The 17,371-nt window shown below is 39.4% G+C and overlaps 5 long non-coding RNA genes across 5 annotated transcripts in view; 4 read left to right on the forward strand and 1 right to left on the reverse strand.

Annotated features, from left to right (window-relative positions):
- LOC138125374 (uncharacterized) overlaps positions 1-17,371 on the forward strand; it is a 228,420-nt gene that overhangs the window by 158,203 nt on the left and 52,846 nt on the right. The window lies entirely within an intron of this gene.
- On the reverse strand, positions 8,656-10,172 carry LOC138125370 (uncharacterized). The gene is made up of 2 exons (XR_011157428.1): positions 9,759-10,172; positions 8,656-9,709 (listed from the first exon to the last, which is right to left on the reverse strand). It is a non-coding gene; the product is annotated as an uncharacterized lncRNA (long non-coding RNA).
- Positions 10,155-12,970, forward strand: LOC138125371 (uncharacterized). The gene is made up of 2 exons (XR_011157429.1): positions 10,155-10,242; positions 10,296-12,970. It is a non-coding gene; the product is annotated as an uncharacterized lncRNA (long non-coding RNA).
- LOC138125372 (uncharacterized) lies at positions 13,719-14,338 on the forward strand. Its single transcript, XR_011157430.1, has 2 exons — positions 13,719-13,806; positions 13,860-14,338. It is a non-coding gene; the product is annotated as an uncharacterized lncRNA (long non-coding RNA).
- LOC138125373 (uncharacterized) lies at positions 15,157-16,398 on the forward strand. Its single transcript, XR_011157431.1, has 2 exons — positions 15,157-15,563; positions 15,621-16,398. It is a non-coding gene; the product is annotated as an uncharacterized lncRNA (long non-coding RNA).

Here is a 17,371-nt window from a genome sequence, read left to right on the forward strand (position 1 = left end):
TCACTGCGTCCCGAATAAAATGGTATCTAACATCAATATGTTTCGATCTTGCATGATAGACGGAATTTTCGGTTAATTTTCCAGCACCTTGATTATCGTTAAAAACCACAACATTGGCTAGTGATTGAAATCCCAATTCCTTGAGGTAACCAATTAGAAAAACTGCTTCCTTGGATGCATCACTGAGTGTCATATATTCGGCTTCGGTAGACGATAATGCGACGGTTCTTTGCTTTCTGGATTCCCAGGAGAAAGCAGCGCCGGAGAGTATGAAAGTTGATCCCGTGTAAGATCTTCTGTCAATCTCGCAGTTCGCCCAGTCTGCGTCTACGTAGCAGGTTAAATTATCCTGATTCTTCCTGTAGATGAGTTTCTTGTCGATGGTTCCTTTCAGATATCTAAGAACTCTCTTAGCCGCTGTGCAATGTTTCTTGCGGTAACAATTGCTGAATTGACTTAGGACGCTCACAGCATGTGATACATCTGGACGAGTCCCCACTGCAACATACATAAGCGCTCCTATTAGCTCTCTAAAAGGAAAATTTGTGTCTTCGTTGTCATCTTCAGAATGAAGTTCAGAAAGTTTAGATCCAACTGCAAGCGGTGTCAAAACGGGCTTACAATCTTCCTTACGATATCTCTTCAAGATTTCCCGGATATATCCTGCTTGAGACAGGCATATTTCATTTTCATTTTGCTCTATTTGAATGCCTAAACAGTACTTTGCTAAACCAAAATCTTTTATACGAAAAGCTTTGGAAAGAACGTCTTTGATTTGCCTTTCTCTTTTCTGATTTCCGGAGATAATTAATATATCGTCCACATAGATCAAAACAAATGTTCTCGTATTTTTGTCAACGTACACGCACGGATCTGCATTTGTTGGAACAAGTCCTGCTCTTTTCATCGTTTTATCTATTTCGTAGTTCCATTGTCGACCTGCCTGTCGCAACCCGTACAGAGCCTTACGAAGTCTGCAGATTTTATTTTCACCTTGAAGATCTCTCAACATAACTCTAGCTTTTTTCACAAGTGTATGATCATCTTCTTCTTCATTGATGATTCGTTGGAGCATTTCTTGGAGCAATGCGGGTTTTTCCATAAAAACTTCCGTGTCTATTTTGCCGTTTAAATATGCGCTTGTTACATCTAGCTGCGATATTTTCAAATTGTATCTAGCTGCTAGGGCCCCCAACAATCTCAATGAGCTTAAACGAGCAACTGGCGCAAACGTGTCATGGAAGTCAATCCCGGGTCTCTGAGTAAATCCCTTTGCCACTACTCTCGCCTTACGTCGGTCTAAGGTTCCATCAGCTGCATACTTGTTGCGGAGAACTGTCCTGCAACCCACTACTTTGGCGTGAACTGGCTTGTCGACGACATCCCATGTGTCGTTGATGACTAGACTCTTAATCTCAGATAGGATGGCATCTTTCCATTCGTCCTTATCTGCACCGTGGATAGCTTCTGAAAAAGGAATTTCAGATGCTGCCATGACAAAATCTATCTCTTCGTATCGCGGATCTTCATTCGAAGTTGGTTCAATGTTCGATCTGTCGACTACAACAGGAAGATTTTGATTGTAGATCGTGTGATACTGTTTCTTCGGTCTTCCAACTTTTCCAGTTAAAATCTTGCGAGGTCTTCCCGGACCCCTCTTGGTTTTGATTGCGTCATCCATTTTCTCGATCTCTTCGTCTGGAGTGAATATCTCACCTGTGATTTCGTCTTCTTCGAAATCTTGCATCAATGGAATTTCTTGCATATTGACAGTTGGAGCATTCGTCTCTTCTAGACTGTTTTCCCCCCACAAATGTCAATATCAACTCTTCCGCTAGGATCCGTATTGCCCAATACATCGGAGAGCTTAAACCTTCCATTTAAAGTTTCACTTGAGATTATATCTTCGTACTCATTGCTTTCGAATTCTTCGAAGAATTTGACATCTCTCGAAATTCGAATTTTTTGCTCTGACGGTATCCACACTCGATACCCTTTTGGATAATCTGAATAACCAACAAATATTCCTTCAACAGTTTTCGAGTCAAACTTCCCTCGATTAGTTGATTTATCCAAAACATAAGCTTTGCAACCAAATATTTGTAGATGACTAACATCTGGAGACTTCCCAGTCCAACGTTTATAGGGAATATCTCCGTCAATACTTTTGGAGATGCATCTGTTTCGAACGTGATTTGCTGTCATTATGGCTTCTCCCCAAAATGATGCAGGAAGACCAGATTCTAATAACATACATCTGGCAGCCTCTACCAGCGTTCTATTCTTGCGTTCTGCCAAACCGTTCTGTTGAGGACTGTAGACCGTAGTCAAACGACGTTGAATACCAGAGTCTCGGAAAAACTTGTCCATTTCCTTGTTGCAATATTCTTTTCCATTATCTGATTGAACTGCTTTGATTTTTCTTTCCAATTGTGTTTCCACAAAGTTCTTGTACTCTCTGAATTTTGATGCTACTTCGGGTTTCTTCCGAATCAGATACGTTTGAGTCCAGCGACTGTAATCGTCTGTAAAAGTAACAAAATAACGAGCACCACCCTTAGACTCAATTCTCATAGGCCCGCATACATCTGTATGTACGATGTCCAGCAGATTTGAGGATCGATTAGGGCGTCTTGGAAACGGGGCGGTAGCAAACTTGCCAGAGATGCAAATTTTGCATGGGTTATTGGTACTCACAGCGCCTTTTAATTTCGCACCAGTAACGAGATTTTCCTTCATCATTACTTCCAAATCTTTGAAGTTTAAATGACCAAAACGTCGATGCCAATTGTTAAAAATGTCACATGTCATAGTGACAGATGTAGCACATGCTTTCTGGTGATTTTCTCGAAGATAGAATAGGTCTCCATCTCGATCTGCTATCATCTTGACACGTCCACGACGATCTTGGATGAATGCCCGATTCTTCGTAAAAAGAACTTCACGATTCTTGTCCACGATCTTCGCAATTGACAACAAATTTGTTCTGAAATCAGGAGCATACAGAGTATTTTTCAATTCAATCTTCTTTGCTTGATTTCCGACGGAGGTTAGTATGTTCACGCTTCCTTTCGCAATTGCCTGAGTTGTTGCGTTACTTGCCAATTTCAGCTGGCATTGAGCTTTTTCTGAATTGATGAACAACTCCTTGTCGTTGCAAATGTGTGATGTACATCCGCTGTCCAAACACCATTTATTGTTAGTTTTCCCCGAAAAATAAGCTTCATGAACAAGTCCAGCCTTTTGGTTTTCTTCTCTCTTCTTTTTGAAGCAATCAGCAGCCTTGTGACCACGTTTACCGCAATAATTACACTTGTAGGTAATTTTGGGCTTCGAAGATTTTTCGTCTTGTTTCTTGTAGTTGTCTTTTGATGAGTTCGAATCCCTTGAGAAATGTTTAGAGAACATGACACCGCCGGTTGAACTTCCGTCAAGTTTCTGATTCCGTGCGTCATTCTCCTCGACAATCTTCACCTTTAGATTTTCCACATGAGGTAAGCTATCTCTGGACTCGATAGCGCATCGAAAATTCTCAAAACTACTAGGTAAACTGTATAGCAACATGATGGACAACAGATCACCATTTATCTCGATGTTCATTCCTTGTAATTTATCGACTGTGTCCATAAATTTTGCTATGTGTTCACGAACGTCGTCATCTTCGCGCATCTTGTGTTGTATCAATTGCTTTAATAACGTTGCCTTGCGTGCCGGTCCTTTGGATTCATATATGGATTCTAGTTTCATCCATATCTCCCGCGAAGTCTCACAACTGCGAATCTGCCTAAGTTCCGATGCGTTCATGGCGAGGATTAAGTCTGATTTCGCTCTGCGATCGGCGGCGATCCATTTCTTTTGCTCCTCTTCCGTGACAGCACGAGCTTCACCTTCACCGGTAATTTGGGGTTTAGGCTTTTCGCCGGATACATATGACCAAGTATCATTCTTGATTAGGAGGGCTTCTACCTGGATCTTCCACGTATCGTAATTGCTTTTATTTAACATTTCAAATCTTGTTGAATTTGTGAAACTCATTTCCACTAAATTGCGTTAGATTTTGCACGATAGCAGTCTTCAAATTTCAATTAATCGTGAACCTGTTTGTACTGGGCCCATAACCTGTGAGAGTTTCAATGAATCAGCAATACAGGATCAGCGAACACGAAATTCTTTTTATTATGACAACTCAAAAGTACAATTGTTTGTTATTATATGCCTACTATGTAACACATGGCAACACCAAAGGGTAAAATTGCCAAACTCTAACAATATCCGATAGGGTTTAGATCCACTCACACAACTAACCATTTTATATAAATATCGAAAGGACGAAAACACCAAAAATTGTTAACAAAAACCGCATCACATCACAGCTTCATCAGTGTCTAATTTTAAGTTAATGCAATTTATTATTACGTTATTAACAAAAACTGTTATTCTTAAATTCAGTTATGAATAGTTCTTAGGTTGCAAATTTGCTACATAAGAAATGCGTCTCCAGTAAAAAGACACTCTGTAATCTGATCACGGACACCAAAATACTCCTCGAATTGTCTCAAATACCTTAGAGGTAACTTCGTACACTCCCCTACAGGTCAGCACAAAGAAAGAAACATTCGACATAACAAGATGAAAACAAAATATTCATTGTTAAACCTACGCAACGACAACAACGCAACGCTTTTACTGTAAGGACATCTGTGATGTAAGAGAAGTGATAGAAATTTCAAAATCAAATACCGTGAAATCAACAATTATTTAGATCAAAGAAGCCTTTGAGATTTTGGACGTACCTATGTCTAAATCTAGACGTTCAGATGCTAGCGATGCATCTAAGTATTTTGGTTGCATATACCTGTTTCAATTTAAATTTGTAAATTTTTGCCGAAAACACCATTACGAAAGTAAGATTCAATGATGAATCTTTTATGTTCTGAAGTAAAAACCTGGATTAAAAAAGAACATAAGAAATTTAGATGGCAGCTGCTTTGTTGTTTACCAAAAAATGTTATACAGGGCGAGTCACGAGGTTTTGTAGATATTCAAATTCCATATTTTACAACTTCCAAATGATAATTTGAAAACAGTTTAAAATGTTAAATCTTAAAGATGAAAAATAATGGTTAGGTACACTTAATACACTGAAAACTGTTTGGTGGTCACAAGAATATTAATGAATAAATACGTACTCATCAACCCAAAACATTATACAGTGTGAACACAAAGTTTGGAACAAAATTCATAATGTGATGTTTTTAAGAAAATTGCTTAGACAGGTATAGTCTGTCTCAATTCTAAATTTCCACCAACACTGCATTCTCCGTTAGAAATACAACCGGCAACACCGTTTGGTGAAAAATGCGTCAGGTTGTATTTGTCAGGTTATCATTCTCTATGGCTGTCAATTTCGGTTTTTACAACTGAAAATTTTACAATAAAGAAAAGAACGAAAACCTTGTTTAATGCAGCAAGTAAGTAGATAGATAAACTTACGAATTAATATTAATGTTTTCGAATCATGTTTATAAAATAATTATATTGCCAACTTTGGTTATAACAATCCCCAATTTAGAAATACATATTTTTATTTTGCTAACATAATTCAACAGGTGGTGGAAATTTAGAATTGAGACAAACTATAGATTTTATTTCGAAAAACACTATCCTGTGACGCGCAACTTATTTAACTGACGCCAGTGGTTTTTGCGCAATGATGTCATCACAATTTTTTTTACATGACAACCCCCACTTTTTTCTTCTCTTTCTGATAGACCGTTCTACTACCTAAACGACTAAAAAAAGTTAGTACCTTCCATACCAATTTTTTTAAGAAAATGACAAATTTTACTTCAAAAATTTTATTTAATTTTTACTGTATTTTTTTTTGTACAGGTTTATTTAAAATAGAAGGTTTATTTTAATAGACCAAATAATTTACGGCAGAGAATTCGCGCTGAAATGGAACAAATAAGTCCTGACATTATTGAGCGCAGTGTACAAAGTGTCGGTGAGTGCCAAATGGTTGGCGGGAGACAATTTCAACATTTACGTTAAATTTTATTGTTAATCTTAAATGTTTGTTTGAGATTAATTAAAATTTTTACGTTAAAAATTAAGTATAGTTTGTCCAGCGAGAGATTGGTTGACATAAAAATCACTAAATTCTACGCAGAGAAAGTAGTACCTAGCGCGCGTAAAATTTGAAATATATCCTTCAAGCAGTAACATTTTGTGCCCTGAAATTATGCTCTAATTAATGAAGTACCTTAACGAATAAGAGATCAAATGAATGAAAATATTAGTTGCAGTATTTTACACGAAGACGTGTACTCTTGATAACTACTTGCATCAAGAATATTTAAAAGTAAAACCTCAACCAACAAGATCGTTTATATATCAATTTTATATCAATGCGAAATCAAATGACTTAATTTTGCTGGTCGTGAAATGTCTACGAAATTGTTGTGTTCAAAATAGCGGAAGATCAGTTCGTGAAGCAAAATATGGGGAACTTCTCAAGGGGCTAGGAGTTAAAATAAAACAATTCCTTGGGTTGAAGGACGCCTGTGTATTTAATTTTTCAAATAAATAAAATAAAATACGTTCTTGTTTTCACCTGCAGTAACTGGTTAATATCAAATTAAATTTCTGATTTACACAAAATTATGGACAGTGCTGCTCGAGTATGCTTAAGACATAATACGTAATATAAACATAAAACAAAAATGGACAACGAGATCGTCAAGGTTAATTTAAATTAAATCCTGAGACTTCCTGCAGAAATGACCGACTATCGTGCGCCAGTTCGAATTCAGTTTGACTTATTAAAATATATTCTAGAATATTAACTTTACTTATTGAATAAACATCAGAAGAGCCTGTGGCGGTAGAAGACTGAAGATTTTAAACAAGAAATATTTCATTGAAAAAAAACTAGCTTTACAGTACACAACCCTTGTCTTACTGCTCTGCACTATATCGTTGAGTACAAGATGAACTTCTTGCTTAATATTGCAATGCAAGTCTGCTGTAACTCTTCTGGGGCGCTGCTTCATCAACTTTCTTGATGATGTTTTAGTTGGACCATCTTTACACTTTGACACTGTGTTTTTGCTAACTCCTGAGCATCTCGCAGTGACCTTTAAGAAAAATACTTTTAACCCTTGACTAATCTGACCTAATCAATGATGATGTCAATAAAATTATGATATAATACTATTTTGTGTTATAAGGTATGAAAAGCAACCTCCAGTGGACTTTCAGTTGTAAGTTTTTCATTTATGAAAAATTAATAAGCACTTGCATCATCTTCGGTGCTGCTGGGTTGCCAGCTACAGTCAAATAGCTTCGGGTTGCCTACAAAACAGTTTTAAAGCAATATAATTAAATTAAAAATATTATCTTCATACCTTTGCATCAGTCTAGATATTGCTCGTGATATCATGTTTATAAATAGAAATGTCACTTAAAAAAGGCACTCGAAGGTAAACAATAGGGAACTTATAGAACAGAAACAAACTAAAACAACAAACTAACTAATCTTAAAAACTTAGAAAGTTAGTTTAAACACCACAAAAAAACAAGAACAAGAACAAAACAAGAAATAACGAACAAAACACACATTACTCGGAGGTTAACAATACAGAACTTAGTCAATACAAAGGGACAAACTAACTTATCCCAGATAATTAAGAAGTTTTAAACACAACAAAATACCTCACTTGAAGACGAAAGAGCAAATAAACCACACATGGTGTTGACGATTCAAAATGACAGCGGCAACGACAACAGCTGAAATTTGACAATTTGCTGTGACAGCATAAATTGGCGTAGGATTACAAAGGTACCACCACAATAATTGATTTTATTAAATTTTTTTGTATTGTATTCTAGTGCATTTTGTAGTGTTGAGTTACAAGCCTACAATTTAAACTCTCCCAATCTCTCGCTGGACGGAGTTTACCTAACATTTGTCATTTTCTCAAAAAAATGTGTTGTAAGATACCAATTTTTTTCATTCATCGTTTAGGTAGTAAAAAGGTCTATCAGAAAGAGAAGAAAAAGTGGGGGTTGTCATTTAAAAAAATTGGTGATGATATAATTGCTCAAAATGCAATGACGTCATTTAAACAGATTGCACGTCACAGGATGGCATTTTTCGAAGTTAAATTACCTGTCTGAGCGACTTTCCAAAAAGCATCACATAATGCTATTATGAATTTTGTTCCCAACTTTATGTTCATATTATAAAAAAACAACGTTCACATTCGTACAATAAAAAGGGACAAAAAGCTGTTCAGAGGCACCGGCACACAAAACCCACGTTTACTTTCATTAAACAAAATCACACATAAATGATAATAACAGTTTTCAACTTACTTTTGTTACATACAATTTGCATTTTAGGTAGATCCTCCAGGGGATCAGATAAATTTTAGTAGGTATCGCAGGAATAATGAAAACAATTGTGACCAAAAAGTGGCCAGTGACAGCTCCGGGCTCTCAGGGGGTTTTCGGGGCATAGGGCGTGGGTTCGGATTATAAAAAAATGGGCGCCAGGCAGCTATTGTCTTGAGCTGGTTGTTAAGCTTGTCCAGCTGCCGGGACAAGTGCTCAGTTTCTCGGATGCTTCGGAGTCAATACGAAAGAACTTAATTCCTTGCGAATTAAATAATTGGTTTATTCAATTTTTGTCCAACAGTCCAGGAAATTCGAAATGCTTACTTAAGTGTGCACTGGTCCGTGGAATTGGCAACGTTACTCTACGTAATTTTGTTAATTGAAATTTCGAACCAGTTCACATTAATGATCTTATTCAATACCTTATTCTGGTCTTATCAAGAAAGCTTTCCTTTACAGGTGACCTTGTAACTTATTTGTGAATAAACTTAAAATTAATACAACTCCGATGAAAAAAAAAACGAAAGGAAAATCTGTTGCATGCGTGAAACAAGAATGAAGCGCAGTCTTCTGCTTTCATAAATTTACAACGTTAATTTAACATCGATTCTATAATTGAAAAAATTGCAAATTTACTGGAAGTAGAAGAACTGCTACTAATAATTGAAATGTGAAATTTGAAAACTTGAGCTTTGTGAAGTCTTTCTAAAAATTTGAAATTATTGAAATGCGAGATTTTTACAAATTGAAACGGTTCTAAATATTGAGAAGCGGGATATTTGAGGCGTTCTTTGATTTTTCGCAAATCCGCAATTAAATTGTGCGACTTATCTTACGCCGGTAACGTGGTGTGACCTTGACGATTTTCTTTAGTCCTTGGTGAAACGGTACGTGGTCCGATGACCTTAATGGACGGTTTGCGGTCTGGCGACGACCACTCTGACGAACGATGTGGCGACGATCACCCCATATAACGATAGTCCTGGTGAACAATCACCCTAAAAGCGACGCGGCGACGAATGACCCTAAAGAACAACGTTCCTGGTCCGAACTATCGCCCCAAATAACGATGACTGGTCCGGCTGACCCTAAAGAACAACGTTCCTGGTCCGAACTATCGCCCCAAATAACGATGACTGGTCCGGCTGACCCTAAAGAACAACCCCTAACGAATTGTCGTTAGTGTTGCGAAACTCAATCGATTCGGTAATTACCTTTCCGCTGAAAGGGGTTGCTTCTCGATAATTCGAAGGAGGACTTTCCGGTTCTCCTTCGCGGTACGGTAACGGTAATCTGGCTCGAACTACCCCTAACGGACGAAAATTAGTGAAGTGAATTCGCTAATGAAGGATAATTACCTCTATCTCGCTAGATGACGAGGGGTTTCTCGACCACGGCAAAACGGTAAACGGTAAAACGGTAAATCTTCGGGCTCCTCGACGGCCCCGAAGGCTGGCAGCGCCGGACGATAAGCGCCATGGCGTTCGGCAATCCACCCACAGGGATGATTGCGGATCCCGAACGCCACGCACGTGATTCGCAGCTCGCGACTTGCGGCACCTGCCGCCCGCTCGGCGGTCGCCGACCGAGTCCTCTTTAATTTCCGCTCGCGATCGGTTTTTTTTTTTGGCTACCCCCGGCTCTAGGAGATCAACCCGAAAGATCTGGACCTTATTCCGTTGGGCGATAAGGCGTCCCGGTTATTGTACTGACCGCGCATCTTGATGACAACTTCCGGCGATCCTACGCTTGCACGCTAAATGACAGATGGTCGAACATGGCGCCGGTTTGTTTACGTTGGACTTCACCGATCGAAAAATCCGGATGTCGAAGCGGTAATGTGTCGGTGAGTCCACGCGTAACACACGATAGATGTTGACGGCAATTTCCCGCAGGATCTCAAAAGGTTGGACACCACAAGGATGAAGGAAGAAGGTTAGGGAAAAGAAGAGAAGAAGATAACTTTCCGGCAAGTCACGGGAACAAAAGGGAATCGGAATTAACTTTGCCGTACGGTTACCCGAGCTGAGAAGAAGAAGAGGAAGGATTGAAGGAAAAGGAAAGGAGAAAGAAGAAAAAAGCGAACGATGAATAGATAGGCCGCAGCTAGACAGCCTAGAGGCGTGAGGCCACCTCAGCCTAAAATTTAGGGGCTAACATGTGTGATTCCAGCCGCCCCAAAACTGGCTGGCACAAAGACTCTACAATGAAAACTCTAAAGAAACCGCGAAAGAAACAAACGAAAACCGAAAGTGAAACTGAAAGCGAAACCGAAATAAAACTGAAAGTGATCCGATAAACAAAAATGAACCCTGAACCGATAAACTCAAAATGAATTGACTGACGGCACAAACAAACTGAATTATTTCGAAATGAGCGTCCCCAAAAAAGGTTACGGCAGGGTGGGCGCGTCGCGACGTCATATGCCGTGCGTTGTGTTGCTTGTTCCTGATCTTCGAACAGCGATCTTATTGTCCCGCGAGCATAAGTAGGACCTCTTGGCCTCCTACCCCGGCCAAAACGAATAGTGGCACTTTGACCTGCTACACTACCCCCCTCCTCAAAAAGAAAAAAGAAAAGGTAACGCGGTTGCCTTTTTCTTTTTACACAAAACGAAGATGAAGTCTTCTCAAAAACGTCAAAATTTGTTCAATGGAAAAGTTTTGATTCCGCCACAAAATGGCTAGTTGATATCTGCGCGTATCAAACGATTGAAAACTGAATCTCAATGTCAATTAGTACTTGAGTACTGCGGTATGATGTAAGTCGAATTCGGGATATGTCATAAATGGGGTTTTTCAAATAAACTTTTCCTGAACAAACTCCACGGTAAAATTTTTGGTCTCGATCATTTCAAAAAATTCGACGAAAAAAAATGCAACGCAATTTTCGCTGCAGCGCTCGAAAACGGAAAGTGAAAATGCGACGAAGCGTTTTCCACGATTCCACGGAACGTCATCCGCAAAAAAATCGCTCATAGAGACACTTGGAGGTCTTCGAGTGTCTGACCTTGACATTGGCGAAATGTCCACCGTTTCTCCGATTGTGCGACAAGGATGGAACTCAAACAAACATGTCACCCGAAAAAGTGTTTCGCAGCGCGATAACGTTCTCAAAAAATTTCTTATCTGTGAAGACACGAGATAAGACTGAATACAATCCGCTAATTTTCTCTGCAAAATTCCTGCTTCTCTTACACGGTAAAAAAATTGAAAACTGAAATTTCTCTGAAACCCAAACCCAAAGCTCCGATTGTTGAACAATGAAAAATCTGTGATCTTGCCAAATCTGTAGTTGAGTCACAAACACGATAAACAAAGCTGAATGAGCCAAACTGACCAAATTTGCGGAATTCAAACGAGGAAGCAAAATCGTCAAAATTTGTGACTGCTACAAAGTTGACAAATCACACCCCTAACAAATCGCGTCAAAATTTGTGGCGGCTCGATTGACTTGACAGGCCCTCGAAAATCCAAGCGTCAAAATTTGTGGCTGTCAAATGCAAGCGAGCCCTCGAGGCCCAAATTGGTTTACAAATTTCGCGAAAATGAAGATGAGCGATAAACGAAAATTTGTGGTTGCTCCAAAAAGTCGGGAAATCGGGCCCCACGTTGTGGGCGTCAATATTTGTGTGACCAAAAAGTGGCCAGTGACAGCTCCGGGCTCTCAGGGGGTTTTCGGGGCATAGGGCGTGGGTTCGGATTATAAAAAAATGGGCGCCAGGCAGCTATTGTCTTGAGCTGGTTGTTAAGCTTGTCCAGCTGCCGGGACAAGTGCTCAGTTTCTCGGATGCTTCGGAGTCAATACGAAAGAACTTAATTCCTTGCGAATTAAATAATTGGTTTATTCAATTTTTGTCCAACAGTCCAGGAAATTCGAAATGCTTACTTAAGTGTGCACTGGTCCGTGGAATTGGCAACGTTACTCTACGTAATTTTGTTAATTGAAATTTCGAACCAGTTCACATTAATGATCTTATTCAATACCTTATTCTGGTCTTATCAAGAAAGCTTTCCTTTACAGGTGACCTTGTAACTTATTTGTGAATAAACTTAAAATTAATACAACTCCGATGAAAAAAAAAACGAAAGGAAAATCTGTTGCATGCGTGAAACAAGAATGAAGCGCAGTCTTCTGCTTTCATAAATTTACAACGTTAATTTAACATCGATTCTATAATTGAAAAAATTGCAAATTTACTGGAAGTAGAAGAACTGCTACTAATAATTGAAATGTGAAATTTGAAAACTTGAGCTTTGTGAAGTCTTTCTAAAAATTTGAAATTATTGAAATGCGAGATTTTTACAAATTGAAACGGTTCTAAATATTGAGAAGCGGGATATTTGAGGCGTTCTTTGATTTTTCGCAAATCCGCAATTAAATTGTGCGACTTATCTTACGCCGGTAACGTGGTGTGACCTTGACGATTTTCTTTAGTCCTTGGTGAAACGGTACGTGGTCCGATGACCTTAATGGACGGTTTGCGGTCTGGCGACGACCACTCTGACGAACGATGTGGCGACGATCACCCCATATAACGATAGTCCTGGTGAACAATCACCCTAAAAGCGACGCGGCGACGAATGACCCTAAAGAACAACGTTCCTGGTCCGAACTATCGCCCCAAATAACGATGACTGGTCCGGCTGACCCTAAAGAACAACGTTCCTGGTCCGAACTATCGCCCCAAATAACGATGACTGGTCCGGCTGACCCTAAAGAACAACCCCTAACGAATTGTCGTTAGTGTTGCGAAACTCAATCGATTCGGTAATTACCTTTCCGCTGAAAGGGGTTGCTTCTCGATAATTCGAAGGAGGACTTTCCGGTTCTCCTTCGCGGTACGGTAACGGTAATCTGGCTCGAACTACCCCTAACGGACGAAAATTAGTGAAGTGAATTCGCTAATGAAGGATAATTACCTCTATCTCGCTAGATGACGAGGGGTTTCTCGACCACGGCAAAACGGTAAACGGTAAAACGGTAAATCTTCGGGCTCCTCGACGGCCCCGAAGGCTGGCAGCGCCGGACGATAAGCGCCATGGCGTTCGGCAATCCACCCACAGGGATGATTGCGGATCCCGAACGCCACGCACGTGATTCGCAGCTCGCGACTTGCGGCACCTGCCGCCCGCTCGGCGGTCGCCGACCGAGTCCTCTTTAATTTCCGCTCGCGATCGGTTTTTTTTTTTGGCTACCCCCGGCTCTAGGAGATCAACCCGAAAGATCTGGACCTTATTCCGTTGGGCGATAAGGCGTCCCGGTTATTGTACTGACCGCGCATCTTGATGACAACTTCCGGCGATCCTACGCTTGCACGCTAAATGACAGATGGTCGAACATGGCGCCGGTTTGTTTACGTTGGACTTCACCGATCGAAAAATCCGGATGTCGAAGCGGTAATGTGTCGGTGAGTCCACGCGTAACACACGATAGATGTTGACGGCAATTTCCCGCAGGATCTCAAAAGGTTGGACACCACAAGGATGAAGGAAGAAGGTTAGGGAAAAGAAGAGAAGAAGATAACTTTCCGGCAAGTCACGGGAACAAAAGGGAATCGGAATTAACTTTGCCGTACGGTTACCCGAGCTGAGAAGAAGAAGAGGAAGGATTGAAGGAAAAGGAAAGGAGAAAGAAGAAAAAAGCGAACGATGAATAGATAGGCCGCAGCTAGACAGCCTAGAGGCGTGAGGCCACCTCAGCCTAAAATTTAGGGGCTAACATGTGTGATTCCAGCCGCCCCAAAACTGGCTGGCACAAAGACTCTACAATGAAAACTCTAAAGAAACCGCGAAAGAAACAAACGAAAACCGAAAGTGAAACTGAAAGCGAAACCGAAATAAAACTGAAAGTGATCCGATAAACAAAAATGAACCCTGAACCGATAAACTCAAAATGAATTGACTGACGGCACAAACAAACTGAATTATTTCGAAATGAGCGTCCCCAAAAAAGGTTACGGCAGGGTGGGCGCGTCGCGACGTCATATGCCGTGCGTTGTGTTGCTTGTTCCTGATCTTCGAACAGCGATCTTATTGTCCCGCGAGCATAAGTAGGACCTCTTGGCCTCCTACCCCGGCCAAAACGAATAGTGGCACTTTGACCTGCTACACAATCTTTACATTTTGAAGGATTTGTTATACAGGGTGTCCCAGAACTCGCGCGTCAGCCGTTAACTGCTAATTTTAATATTTAATCCGACAAGGATTCTACAACAAAAAACACCAAAAGCATGTTAGTTTTGAAATGAAAACGATTTTAAGATAACCAATCATACACGCCTTCCTGAAGGTAACTCTACTAAGTGTTTGCGTTTCCGAGGAAATGACTTTAGATGTTGCTGCTAAAAAACTGTGATGAAATGTTTGGACAACTTTTATTAAATTCTGTCACTTTGACATTTAACAGAAAACGAAAACAGCATCAAACGAAATAGCTATTTATGTAGTTAGTTGCAAAATGAGAGTGTTTTTCGCATGAGACGTGAAAATTGTCCCAACGAACGAAGTGAGTTGGGCAACACGTCGAATGCGAAAAACACTCGGTTTTGCAACGAATCACATACAAGATTTTTTCTAATTCCTCATAAAATTGTTAAAAAAAACAAGAAATATTTAAATTTTAGTAAGTACCTAATTAAATCATTCTACCATTGAATTTGTCAAGGAATTTATGTTTCGCTTTACTATGACAATATGTAAACAGAAAAAAAATCCACAAAATCACAATTTGGTATCAATTTGGTCCCCCAAATGAGTGATTCCGAAGAAAGTGTGGGTGCAGATATTGAAGCTGCAGCGGAAGCTGCTATTTCGACCTTGTTACCAGCGAAGTCGCGAGCTGTTTATGAGTTAAGTTATCAACGCTTCGACCAGTGGTTGGGTTTGAGGAAGTTGGAATGCATATCCGAAAAAGTAATGTTAGCTTATTTCATGCAAAGGTCTAAATTGTTGAAACCATCAACAATGTGGAGCGAGTATTCAAAACTAAGAACAACCATTTATTTGAATAAAAAGGTAGATATTAGCAAATTCAACAATTTGATTGCATTCTTGAAGAGACAGAGTGAAGGCTATCGCGGGAAGAAATCGAAGGTTTTTACCAAGGATGAAGTCCATGCATTTTTAAATGAAGCCAACGATGAAACATATTTAATGTTAAAGGTACAAGAAAAAAATTATTAGAGAAGAATTACATTACAAAATAATCATCTTTTTCAGGTTTTACTAATTGTCGGTATATCAGGAGCCTGCCGTAGGCAAGAACTACTTCAGTTGTCTATAAAAGACATAGAAGATATGGGAGAATTCCTGAAGATTCAGATCCTTGAAACTAAAACAAAAGTACCACGAGAATTTACCATAACTCCGGGAAATGTTAGTGGATTAAATTTATTAGAAGTCTTTCGAAGATATTCTTCATTGCGATCTAAAAATACACGGCACCAGAGATTTTTTTGTTGGTTATAGACTTGGAAAATGCATTGCCCACCTTGTTGGAATAAATACTATTGGCGGCGCTCCAAAACAAATAGCCACTTTCCTTGGTTTGAAGAATCCCGAAGAATACACCGGTCACGCTTTCCGCCGTAGTTCGGCTACATTATTAGCTGAATCCGGAGCAGATACGTCGATTTTGAAACGTCTTGGGGGGTGGAAATCGACCAATGTTGCCAAGGGTTACGTTGACGCATCAATACAAAATAAGAAGAAGATCGCTCAAATGATTTTAGGCAAAGACAACACCACCAGTAAAGCCTTATCTTTCAAAAAATTGAAAACACATGATGCTACGTCTTCAAGTGGTCAAATCCCAGAGAAAAATAATTACTTATCGGTTGATAGTTATCATGAGATGTCTGCTGTATCGTCAAACAATCAAATTTCAGACGAACTTAACTTGTCATCATCATTAACAGAAGGTTTCCATATTTCACATTTACATAATTGTACTGTAAATATATATAATAAATCATCCACTTAATTATTCTTAATTGAATTTGACACCTTTTTTTCGCATTAATGCAAAAAAGTGACAATCAAAACGCATTAGTGCAAAAAAGAACGTCATTTTGACATTCAAAACGACAACATAAAATTCGACATTTTACAACGGAATTAGAAAAAGTACATTTTTTCACGATCGGGAGTAGAAATCAACTTTTCGGATGTCAACATCGTGACAGAAGCAGAGCATTTTCTCCCTAGGGAGCAAATATGCTCCCTAGGGAGTTTTCATTTTTTTGACAGTTGTGACAAAAATCTAATGGGAGTTTTCATTTTTTTTGACTGTTGTGACAAAAATCTAATTGTGTTGTCAAGGCAACTACTAATTCCATTAAATTCATCGAAAGATGACAACTCATTTGTCATCATTTTTTTATTCTTAAAATTTGAGATTTTTGTGCTGTTTCTACTCCCTACCGTGAAAAAAATAGTATATATACTTCTGGAGAGAATGCTCATTTTTCCCTCGGTGCTTTGTAGCCCTCGGGCTTCGCCCTCTGGCTACAAACTGCACCTTAGGAAAAATCATGCATTTCTCTCCCTCAATATATAATATACTATTTTAAAGTAAATGTTCAAATTGAGGATTTTCTCCTGGCCATACGTGAATATTGTGACTATTAAAAGTCCCTTTGTGGCAAAAATAGGATTCATCCGTAAGTAACACATTTGCAAGAAAGCTTGTATTCTCTTCGTGTTCCTGGAGTTCCAATCAAGGTGCATAATCTTCGGATAAGAGACGTTGAACTTTGGTGTAATGATTCGGGTGCATGTGGTTACCTTTTAAAATGTTTTGAACAGTATTTTTTGATTGATTCAGGATGTCGGCCACATTTCTAATACTTCTCGTTCCATCTTCCGTAAATGATTGAAGTACGACTCCTTCCGTATCAGGAGTGCGAACCGTGCTGTCAACACCACCAACTCGTTTTCTATCGGGAACGTAAAAATACGTCCGAACTAGG

This window comes from Tenebrio molitor, chromosome 3 (genome assembly GCF_963966145.1).
Source record: "Tenebrio molitor chromosome 3, icTenMoli1.1, whole genome shotgun sequence".
Lineage (NCBI taxonomy): Eukaryota > Metazoa > Arthropoda > Insecta > Coleoptera > Tenebrionidae > Tenebrio > Tenebrio molitor.